Here is an 11621-nt window from a genome sequence, read left to right on the forward strand (position 1 = left end):
ATGCATTCCTGTAAAATTTAGAACCGAATTCTCATTTACTTTTAATATTTTCCTCAAATAAATAGCTTTTGTGTGTGTGTGTGTGTGTGTGTGCGTGCGTGCGTGCGTGCGTGCGTGTGTGTGTGTGTGTGTGTGTGTGTGTGTGTGTGTGTGTGTGTGTGTGTGTGTGTGTGTGTTTTTAACAAATTCCTCCTCTGGGTCACTTCTATTAGTAAAATCTACAAACGTCACTAATGAGAGGTCTTGGTGCTTTAAATTTTGCAGAAATGGACATGAACAATTGTTCTACTTGTTGCAGATGGCTCTCGAAACAACTCAAATCCATCAGATCTGTGGCAGTTCATGCAAATGTTATTTTAGAATGTTTACATTGTTGTTATTTAGTAAAGTTTCGTAAGTGCAACAACTTTAATGCAGCCTAGGGGCAATTCTAGCATAAATTTCACAATGGGTAAATATCTTATTGTAATAGATAGTGATGTAAAGTTGTATGCAAATATACAGTATTTGTTTGAAAATCTATTACATTTTTGAGTGAGAAGTTATTTTAATAATCCAAACCAATCCAATTTGGTCTTATTAGCAAACAAATTAGCTGCTAGCTCATCAAAACTAGCCATCATTTTTCCACACTGAGGCTATCTACAACAGGTAGCACACTAAGTGTTTATAACCTTTGCACAGAACATTGTGTTGCTTTTTGTAGCTAGCGAGCTAAAAACAATTTTCAGGCTCTATAATTCCCATCAGCTAAAACACAGAAGCACACAACCACAGGGACACACACCCTCAGAGATGCCAGGACACTCCGGCCTTCTTGGGGAATTTAACTCACCCTCATTATCACCCACCCTAAGGATTAGCCCCCTACCCCCATGTCTGTGCACACTACTACCATTCCTTCTTGGCCTATTATCAAATATGATCCACCCCCACCCATGCTTATTCCTCCCTCCCACATGCACCACCAGCAAGGCAATGCCCCTTTTCTTTTGCCACTCTCATGGAGAAGAAGAGGAGGACGAAGAGCTGGGGGTCTTTCATGAGGAACAATCTGCCAGGGAGAGGAAGAATGAACGGGCACTCAATTAAGGGCTGCCCATTGAGCCTGTGGAGTGAGCCTGAATGTGGGCCCCTCCAAAGGAATGGAGTCCTATGAATAGATTGTGGGCCTTCATGAAATATTAAAGAGCGGACGGATTTCCCACAATATTTGTACACCTCCCTTTGTGGGGATTTCTCCCTCCATTGAGCCTGAAACTGTTAACACATCCGCTCTGAAGGAGCACATGGTCCAGGCATCAAACATCCTATACTTAGTCGCCCTGCTGCCCCGGCTGTCCATTTCCCCTTTGTCTTTCTTTCACCTTTTCTCCCCTTCCTTTTCTCTTCTGGTCTTCCTGCTCTTCATGGAGGGGATTACATCAAATTTAATGACCACCTGTTCTTCCTCCAGCTCATCAGGTCAAGCAAGCATGCGTCTGGTGCTAAAGTGTCAGATTGCTAACCACTTAGACCATTTATCCTCACTCATAATGAATCACCTTAAAGTCTCAGCTCATCTTGCAGCAAAACTGTGCATTTCTGCAATTCTTGTTCTAACATTCATTATCTTTGTCACTTTCAGTACTGGAGGTACAACTGCAAATAAGATCACAGCCATTGTTACACAGCGTATAGTGACATTTTCTTTTCTTTTACCATGTTTCTCTTTATCTAGAAGGAAAGCAGTTCTTATGGAAGGCAGTGGGACATTTTTCATTCTGTTACACACTCCAGTACTCCTATTGCATGAAAGATCGACAGCATTCATCACTTTAGTGGCAGTATTGGTTACTTTTTGGCCAAATTAGGAAACATTTTCATTACTGTAGCACCTTGTGCACTAATTGATGTGCTGCTTTGTGGGTTTAAAGGTGCACTATGTAAGAATATAGTGAGAATTTTATAGTGAGAAAATCCCAAAAGAGTCTAATGATTCAGTCATTTTGGAAGGAAGGTTATACTGAAACATGTTTCATATCCAGCTGGCTGTGGGGATTGTCAGTTCTTCTTCTTTCAAAGAAAGGAGGGACGTAACCGCTGTTTACCATCAGTGAGTGTGAGGTTGTTGTGTCTCCTGCGAGCTATTACTGCAGCGCCAACAATTGTAATTTGATGACGCGTGCAAACATGTCCATAGTTGTTTAAAGTGCTTGCAGTAACCAATTTTACCACAGGATGTCATTTTTACTTTGTTTCTACACAGTGCACCTTTAAAAGCTCAAGTTTCCTTTCTTGTCCATACTGGACAATTACAGTGACATGTCATACACAAGGAGAGAAACCTCAAAATGCAGATAATAATTGTCTTTAGCTCTCATTTTCTTTGCTGGAGCATCCACTGAAGCATCGCAAACTGGTTAAGAGATGTTTCTTTGGGGCATCTTTTCCTCTCTCTCTCCACACACACACACAGAGACACACACACACGCACGCACACACACACACACACACAGATCAGTGGAGCTGTACAGGGACAGAGGGCAGCTAGGTTAAGTAGCTAACACTTCCATTAGCATCAGAATGACCACAGAATCTACTGTGAGTCAACATTAATTCACGTCAGCACAGACGAGATGCTGATGAGTGTATAAAGTGTGTGTAGTTTAATTCATGGGGCTTAGGTGGTTTGTAAATGCATGAGAGTGTAAAGCGAAAGTGTTAGTTTTACACGTCTGATGTCTGCACAAAGGGACATCCTGTAAGGGGAATAGCAAGCAGAGAGCTACTTCAATGGTCTTTCCCTTTAGAATATACCTAGAGTCCATTCTAAACATCTAAAAAATGTGTCTTTTGACATTTTTATAAAAAAGATTTTGCAATAAAAGACTTTTACAGTTACAGGAAGTTTTGTCATTATCTATGTTTATTGTTTACATATGTACAGCACATATTTGTGGAAACATTATTTTAATTGAAAAGCCCAAAGAACTGGATTTGAAATGATTTACTTTCAAGCAGATCTCACTCAGAGGAAGCTATCCATGACTTTTCTTTGAGTTTTACTCCCTGATTCTATGAATGCAAATACTTTTTTCTATTTCAGATAAAACTTTTAACACTTGCTGCATGCAGTGCTACTTTAAAACACCTAAACTAGCTTATAAAGATGACTCTATGTGCCTTTGTGTCACAAACTACGCTGCTTTAATTTATTTATTTTCATTCCAGAGTACAAAACTAAACAATTTTGAAAAATTAACATTTTTTGTCCACTCACTCATTAAACCACTTCACTACAGAGAGGCAGGGGACACCCTGGACAGGTCTCCAGTCCATCACAGGGCCACACAGAAACAAAACCATTCACACACTCATTCACACCTTAGGGACCATTTAGACTCTCTAATTACCCTGACATGGATGTTTTTGGTCCGTGAGAGAAAATCAGAGTACCCAGAAACAACCCAGGAATGAATAGGGAGGGGATGCCAACTCCACGCAGCAGGGTTTCAAACCTGCAACCTTCTTGCTGTGAGGCAACAGTGCTTTCAACCGCACCACCTTGCAGCCTATTGTTGTTGTTAAAACATTACAGTCATTTTGTCTGGATTAACCACAAAATCATACGAAATATCAAAACAAAATGTTATTTTTACGTTGCTCATGCAACATTTGCTGCGCTAAAGACATTTTTAGACACTAGAGAAAAAAAACCTCTTGAACTGAGAGACACTAGTAATGCAGAATACTGACTCTGTAAAATCTGCTGCAGCTCTGATTATCCATGATAACTAAAACCTGATCACACAGATCCATTTCACATACTTCAACCGAGACTCACCAGGTTGGTTTGTGGCATAAAAATGAACTCCACAGCTCCCGTTGTTTCAGGAATGCAAACAGGATCATTCAGGATGCATCACATCCAGGATATATTTGAACGTCTGCCCTCTGACAACTAATTTCTATAAAGATTAAACTAATTTATCCTTCAACCATCACAGCTGAATGTTTTAGTCAAGTTTAGGTTCCATTAAAGTGATAGTGTGTATTTTCCCTGGCAATAGGGGGCAGTACGTACTTAAATCATTGCAAGCAGCAGTGTTTTTTGTGTTCCAGTAGGACTTTACCAATGGATGCCCATTAGGGTCAAAAATCGATGGAAGAGCTCCAGCAAAACGAAAAGCACATCAGACTCCCTTTCATCATGGGCAACGAGTGAAGAGGTAAATGTGTAAAACAACAACATTTATTAACTGTGAACTTATTGTGCTGCCATGTCTAACTCCAAGTGAATAAAAATGAAGAATTTTGAAGCTGAACGAAAAAAAATGTAAAAATTCAAAACAATTTATACCAACTTCTTGGGTACTTTGCAACTTTTACTCATTTAATTTTAATCCAGATCTATTTTCATTCTTGCATCTTGTTCATTAAGGCAAAGTTACTTTGAGTTATGTGAATAATTGACTGTGTCCACTGAAAACACCAAACCCGGTTCACTGCCTTGTCCACACACCAAAACACATTTGAGAGATTTTTTTTTATTAAATTAAGAATATTGATGTTTGAGCTTTTTCTTTGTAACCACTTCTCACGACAAAGCCTTATCACTCATCAAATTTCTATTCAGAAGCCCATTAATGTTTTTCTTATTGAAGATGACAGACGTGCACATTCCCACGGTTTCCAGTTGCTGATAATGCATTTTCTGGACTTATTCCAGCATTTTTGTTTAAGTTTGCCTTTAATCAGTTTGTTTACTTCTACTGGGTTAGGGTCTGCTGCTTCTGATTCCAGCTGAGGAGCACATCGGAGAGCAGGTCATTTGGCCTGGCCTACACATGCTGTGGTCTGGGGTCCAGGTTGTCTATAGCTTCAGCACATGGAGGGCAGCTGGGGTGACAGGGGATTCTTAGGGAGGGTTGCAGCGCCGTCAGCATCATGGAACTGGCCCGAAACCAGCAGGAAGAGGAGTGGGAGATCAGTTTTTCCCAGCTTCCTTAGGCTTGTTTCATATCTCCATTCCTCCCTCCCCTCCCATCGTTTGACGGACAACTTCACTTGATCATGTGTGATTTACTTTTTTTATTATCATTATTCTAGCTCCTGCATCCCACTCACTCACTATAACCTATTTTCTATTTGGATGTAATTGAGCCACACCGCTTTGTTTTACTATCATCGTCTCCCCATCAAAGTCAATCACGGGAGGTTAGAAAAAGGAGGACGGGAGCCAGGGATGAGACAAATCTGTTTGGCTTTTACCTCACACAATGCTTCTCATTTGAATTCCCCCATATATTGCTGGTCACCAGTCTGAATGGTGCCCCAGATGAAGTGTTGTTTTTGTGGCTCTTCGCATGGATTCCCAAGACCCCGTGGATACATTTTGCTCTTGTCCTCGACTTCAAAGCTGCATGGTTGTGGGACATGTCGGAGGGCACAACAGAGGCGTTACCAGGTTCACCACTGGATGTTGTTTACCGAACCTGTCACCAAGTTAAGGGGCATTTAAGCCATGTAGTCCCCACAGTGCACACCACAAAACATTTTTCAAGTGCAAAAGTGTTTTCAGGGGCAAGAAGACTCCTTTGTTTTGATGATCTTTATGATGGGTTACACCCCACAGTGCATCAGCACATAAAGGATCATCCAGCCTACATTTTTAGTCATTGTGTTTGATGTCTGAGGTCATGGTGCGAGGTCAAGATCGGCATAAATCTACTTTAGCTCTACGCGGAGTGACAGTCTCTCTTCTTGCTTACTTGCATGCGGCGATGCATTCACTGCCTTGGCTCCACATCATAAAACATGTCTCTGATGAGGACTGTTTTTTATTAGATAGCTGTTTGATGGAGGGCAGCAGATGAGATAACACCCCAAGATTTCAAGTAGATGAAACGCATGATGCTGTGACATTCCTCACATTAGATGTCTCCATGTGACACAAAGATTTGTGTTATTCATGATTCCAGCTGAAGGGCTCGTGAGCTGCAATCTGCTGCCCTCTTCTGACAGAATGAAGAAACACACCTCAGCTGGAAACTTTCGAGGACTTTTCAATACTCTTCTCTTATGTTCATTTTCATTTACAGACTCAAACATTTAGCATCTATGTTTATGACAGATGAATTATGGTCTTTCAACCATTTTATTTTACTAACACAGACAAGCAACTGCATATTGAACAAACTGATGATTTATATCTTCTTTGTGGCCTTTGTAAAGTTTCTGATCTCTTAATGCATATACAGCATGTACATTTTTAATTTGCTTAGAACAAAACAACCAATGAAGGAACAGACTGAAGCCTGCATCATGCTTTTAATCATAATTATGTGATTGTGCCACTCTTAGGATCACTATTGTATGTTTTATAGGAATTACTTAGCCTTTAAGTCGTCTTTCAAGTTGAAAACAAATGAAAAAATCACAGAATGGTCCATTTTCTGATAGTGAAGGTTATTTTAAATCATTATTATGATTATTTCCCAGGATAGTTGTTGCATGTTAAATGAATTATTTTTCTTTTGTGGATGTTAAATGTTACTTAATTAAAACAGAAGAATTGTCAGCTGGGGGATTTTAATCGAACAGTCAGAATAACACCACTACACCGTTCAGACTGTAACAAATCTGGATCTTTAGAGAGTAACACAAATGTTATGTTCTTATGTAGGGCAGTTACACAAAATTGTTGCTGTCATCTGACTCTGAGCAGAGTTCCTGTGTAATTAGGTAATTTACGTAATTACATACACCTTGGTTTTTATTGGTTATTATCGACTCTATAGCAGCTTTTTATCCTCACATCTGTCCTAGAGGTTTGAATTGAACTTGTACTTTTATATATGTCCACAAGAGGGCAGAAGAAATCAGCTAATCCTTGAGAATGAGGGGTTGTGTCACTAAAATAAATAAATACGACACGTTAAACATTTGCTTTTCCTCAGTACAAAAAAAATTGGTTTCATAATTGAGTAACTGAAACTATTTTAAAGGTGATCTTTATATTTTAGAATGAAATGAAATAAATGAAATAAAATAAGGTCGCCATGTAAATCACACATTAAAAGAGAAGAGAACCTGTGGGAACATGCATTGGTAATCTTTGAGGTATTTGTCCTTATCATGTAAATGTGATCTGGCCTCAGCCTCTCATCTCAGGCCAATGGAGAGAGGCTCTGATGGAAATCATTCATCACGGGATGTCAAAAACATCACTGCTATCTCACATCAGCTTCTTTCTCCATGGAAAAAAGGTGAGAGCAATGCTGCAGACGTTTACATGAGCGTTTCTAACGAAGACCTGTGGCAGCAGGCTGATGTTGTGTTCAAAACAAGTTAAACGAGATCCAGGTTCTGTCAGTTTGATGAAAGATGCTGAAAAAGTCTCCATGGGTCAGAAAACAGCTGACAGCAGGATGTGCAAATCCAAAAACGTACTTTTTTCTTAAAGATAGTCTTAAGCTTAGAATGAGAGTTTACCTCTTTTCAATCTGTCACTCTGGAGTTTTATTTATTTTGGCACATGCTAACGCTGGTAAATGACACAAGACTCCGAGGTTAGTTTGGCTTAAAGGTGAAGATCTCCATTAAGAAGATCCAATCAGAGAAAATAATTAGAAATAAAAGTAGGAGGATAGCATTGATATTGACTAGCAGTGAGTTCGTTAAAAGGTATGCAGCAGAAGAGCAGTTGGTTTGGCAGCATGACCTGTGATACTGAGGCAGGATGGGACTGGTGCAGGACGGGTTGACGGGCAGTCATCTAGAACCCTGCAGAGTGATGCATTGTGGGAAGATGAGCAGGTTAGTGCAATGTAGCTTGAAAAGGAAACTGAAACATTTAATTGCATGAGAAGCAGTCACTCCTAACGTTGGCACTTCATCAGCCAGAACTGATAGGAATCTTTAGCATTTGTAGTTCTGTCAAGTTCAGGCTGGATTTTTATTAATTTGAAGTTTAGAAATGTATTTGTTTTGATTTTAAAGATGATATATATATATTTTTTATCTCAGAGTTACAGTCGCTTACTGAAGGAGATGTGAAGCTCCATGTAATCTGTGGATTAAGGAGGTCTGGGGAGTGGCACAGAAAATGACTACTGTGGGTTGTGATCTACTAACAACCCCCACCCCCTTAAAACCCATGCTGTCAGTTCCTTTCATCACTGATGCAGCTTTCCAGGTGTCCAGAAGACAACTCAGGTTTCATGTGTTCATCTGATGGTTGTCATCCTACAGCCGTACTTTCTTTGTGTAAATTTGATTCAGGGATTGGCTCTTTGTAAGCTTCTGAGAAGCCCCCAGATCAGATTTTTCACATAATCATAAAAACAGAACTTCGATGAATGCATCAGTGATGCTTCCATGAGTTGTAACAGTTGTGCTGCTACCCGCACAAAACATTTCTCTCTGTTAACATTGTTAGAGAACATTTCAAACCTGACACGACTGATTATTTAAGAGACACAATCTAAACCAGGCACAAACAGCATCACAAATGACCCCCGAACGATTTGTTATGCAAAGGAGTTTAAAGTCAACTCAAATATAGAAACTGCAAAACAGGCCCAAATCATCAGCCCTCCAACCCTGTGCTTGATTATTGCTTGACTGGAGGTGTTTGTGCTGTTTGTTTAGTGACCAGAATTCTCAACTATAGTCTGTTCTAAAAAGACTTTTAAATCCAGTTTTTTTTTTCATTTATCTCATGCTGCCTTATTTTTTTTACGAGTAAGTCCATTTGCATTTTATACTTTTGTGTTGCACTAACACAAAAGTTATGTAACTGTGTGTTACTATTCTTAAAAGCATTAACAAGATGGACAGAGATCGGATTTCCACTTGTTTAACATGGATAAGTGGATGTTTGTCATCAACAATGTGCCTCATCGCTGCAGCCTCAACACAATTTGATCACTTACACACACACAGATGCACACACACATACACACACTCACGCACAGACGTGCACACACACACACACACACACACACACACACACACACACACACACACACACACACACACACACACACACACACACACATTTAGTCCAAATCTGTAAAAAGGAGGAAGCAGAACAGAAGTCTGTTGAGACTGGTTGGTGTTCTGGACTGGTGAAGCTCTGGAGTCGTTTGTGCAGAACAGGAATTTTTGGTATGACAGCAGAAAAAAACATCAGATTAAAAAGTGCAAAAGAAAAAACAACTTTCTTGACTTTTAGATTACTGAGCTGCAGAGAACAAATGCAAAATCTCAAACATTTAAAATTCCACTACACCCATTAATAACAATTTAGAAAATAAAAGTTTTATAAAACACTTTTTTTAAAGTAAAAATATGAACTCATTGGTTTTACAGTTCTGTAAACTTCAGTGCGCTAAATAAAGATGAGACTGTGTGTGTGTGTGTGTGTGTGTGTGTGTGTGTGTGTGTGTGTGTGTGTGTGTGTGTGTGTGTGTGTGTGTGTGTGTGTGTGTGTGTGTGTGTGTGTGTGTGTGTGTGTGTCCTACTATTAACTGGAACTTCCTGTTTTGGCAGCTTCAGGTGGGCGGAGTTTGTTGCTAGATGGTGAAGAGGAAGTAGTGACACCTGGCTGCCTCTGAACTTCAAAAATGATAGAATGAGTTATTGTTCTTCTCTTTTTTTTCCACTAGTTTTGTCTGTATCCATGTTTCTTTTTGTGGTTGTTTAACATTCATAACTCAGATCATTTCTGTGTTCCTAAACTAAAGCGTATTTACCATGAGTAGAAGAAATTTTCATATTTGCATGTTTTCTGCTATTTGTGAATGTTAGCCGAGCTGTGACAAACCTTTAAATAAATCTAAATCTGGATGCTTTGTGCTTTAAAGTATTAAAACATGTCTAAACTGATATGTAATTGCACACATTGTCTTCCGATGTTGAGCATAAGTAATGAAAATATGGTTTAAGACACTTGAATAAAAAAGTTTTCTATTTGTTTTTAATTTTAGTGATGAGTTGGGGATGCTTGATTCATACTTATGTATTTTTTGTTTAAACTAAGCATCCAAAGTTAATATTTTTGGCAGTCCCTCTGCATTCTTGTCACCTGCACATAGTGTTTCTCCTGGCGCCTTGCTTTGCTCAAAAGAAATCATGGGAGAAATCCAACTTGACAATTTCCTCCTTTTGAGTTATCTAAAATGATATCAAGAAGAAAAAGAGTTAAATAGTTTTTCGGGGCTCATATTTGACTCAGTTCATGTTCTGCTTTCTTTCCAGTTCTTCACAAACTGTTCATTATTTCATTGTTAAAATATTTGCTTCATGACATTTCTGCCCTTTGGTTTTAAATGAATTGTTATGCATCAATATTCAGATATTGACTTTTCTCAACAACAATACTTAAAATCTAATTTCACATGAAGACATGTTTTAAACCTGCTGAACTTCGGTGCTAAAAATAATCTAGTTTAATAACTGCCATGAAGTCCAGAATACAGAATAATGCGCTCATTGACTGAGTCTCTATTAATGTTGTTAATCTAATTGTACATCTGCTGCTGAGGAGACAGAGACACTATGTTTCTGAGTTTCCTGTCCATCCATTCAGTGGTTTGACAACCGTTCATTCATTAGTTTGATATGAATCTGGTTTATCCTGTTTCGAAGTTAGAGCCGGCTATCCTCAGGGGAAAGATAATGTCATAACATCATAATAACACTTTTATATCAAGGCTCTACGTTGTGGACACAATAAAACATTTATTTGTAATTGATCACAAAAATCAATTTCATTTCAGCTGTGAATCTATTTGAGTGTTTTATAATGACGGCACAGTTTAGGTTAATAATTAGAACAAAATCACGAAAGTGGAATGAAAGTTTTTTTTAATGGTTTAATAATATGTTGGCTTTTTTATTTACTCTGCAGCACAGGAAACATATGATATAATGATAATATCATATAATAGATTACAAAATCAGATTGATAACTTGTTATGAAAGCCTTCAGCATAATCTGCATGAGCTTTAAGAATCAATAACATGTTTTGTGTTTTAAGTAAACAAAGTGGTGCCAGACTGGGAATAAACTCAAATCACTATTTTGTTTTCAACAGAAAGTCTTTTGGAATTTTTTTACTGTTGATTTCATTAGTCAAAACTCCATCTTTGAATCATTTTATACTTGCAATTTTGTTTAAGCATGGTTTCATATGGGCTGCATGGTGGAACAGATGGTTTCTCCACGTGATGTTTTATTCACAGGTCAAAAACTTGCATATTTGGTTAATTTTGTGACTCTGAATTGTCCCCTGGGTGTGTAAATGTTTGAGTGGGTGTATGTCTTGTTTGTCTCTCTTGGTGGACTGCCAACCTGTCCAGGGTGTCCCCCGTATGACTGCTGGAAGATGCATCAGGTCCCCACAACACTAATGAGGATGTGGCTTAGATGGTTTCCCATGAAGCTAATGCTATTTCACTGTAACTAACTTTTATTACCAAAATTTTACTTTATTTAACTAAACTTTAGTTTTTATTTAGCTTTCCTTAACTTTACTTAACTGAACTAAACTTTAATCAGCTTCATTTCAGTTTAATTATTTTTTCACGTAATTTACCTTTACATTATTTACCTCAGCTGTATTTCTTTAACC

The sequence above is a fragment of the Nothobranchius furzeri genome, chromosome 15 (genome assembly GCF_043380555.1).
Source record: "Nothobranchius furzeri strain GRZ-AD chromosome 15, NfurGRZ-RIMD1, whole genome shotgun sequence".
In the NCBI taxonomy this organism is placed as follows: domain Eukaryota; kingdom Metazoa; phylum Chordata; class Actinopteri; order Cyprinodontiformes; family Nothobranchiidae; genus Nothobranchius; species Nothobranchius furzeri.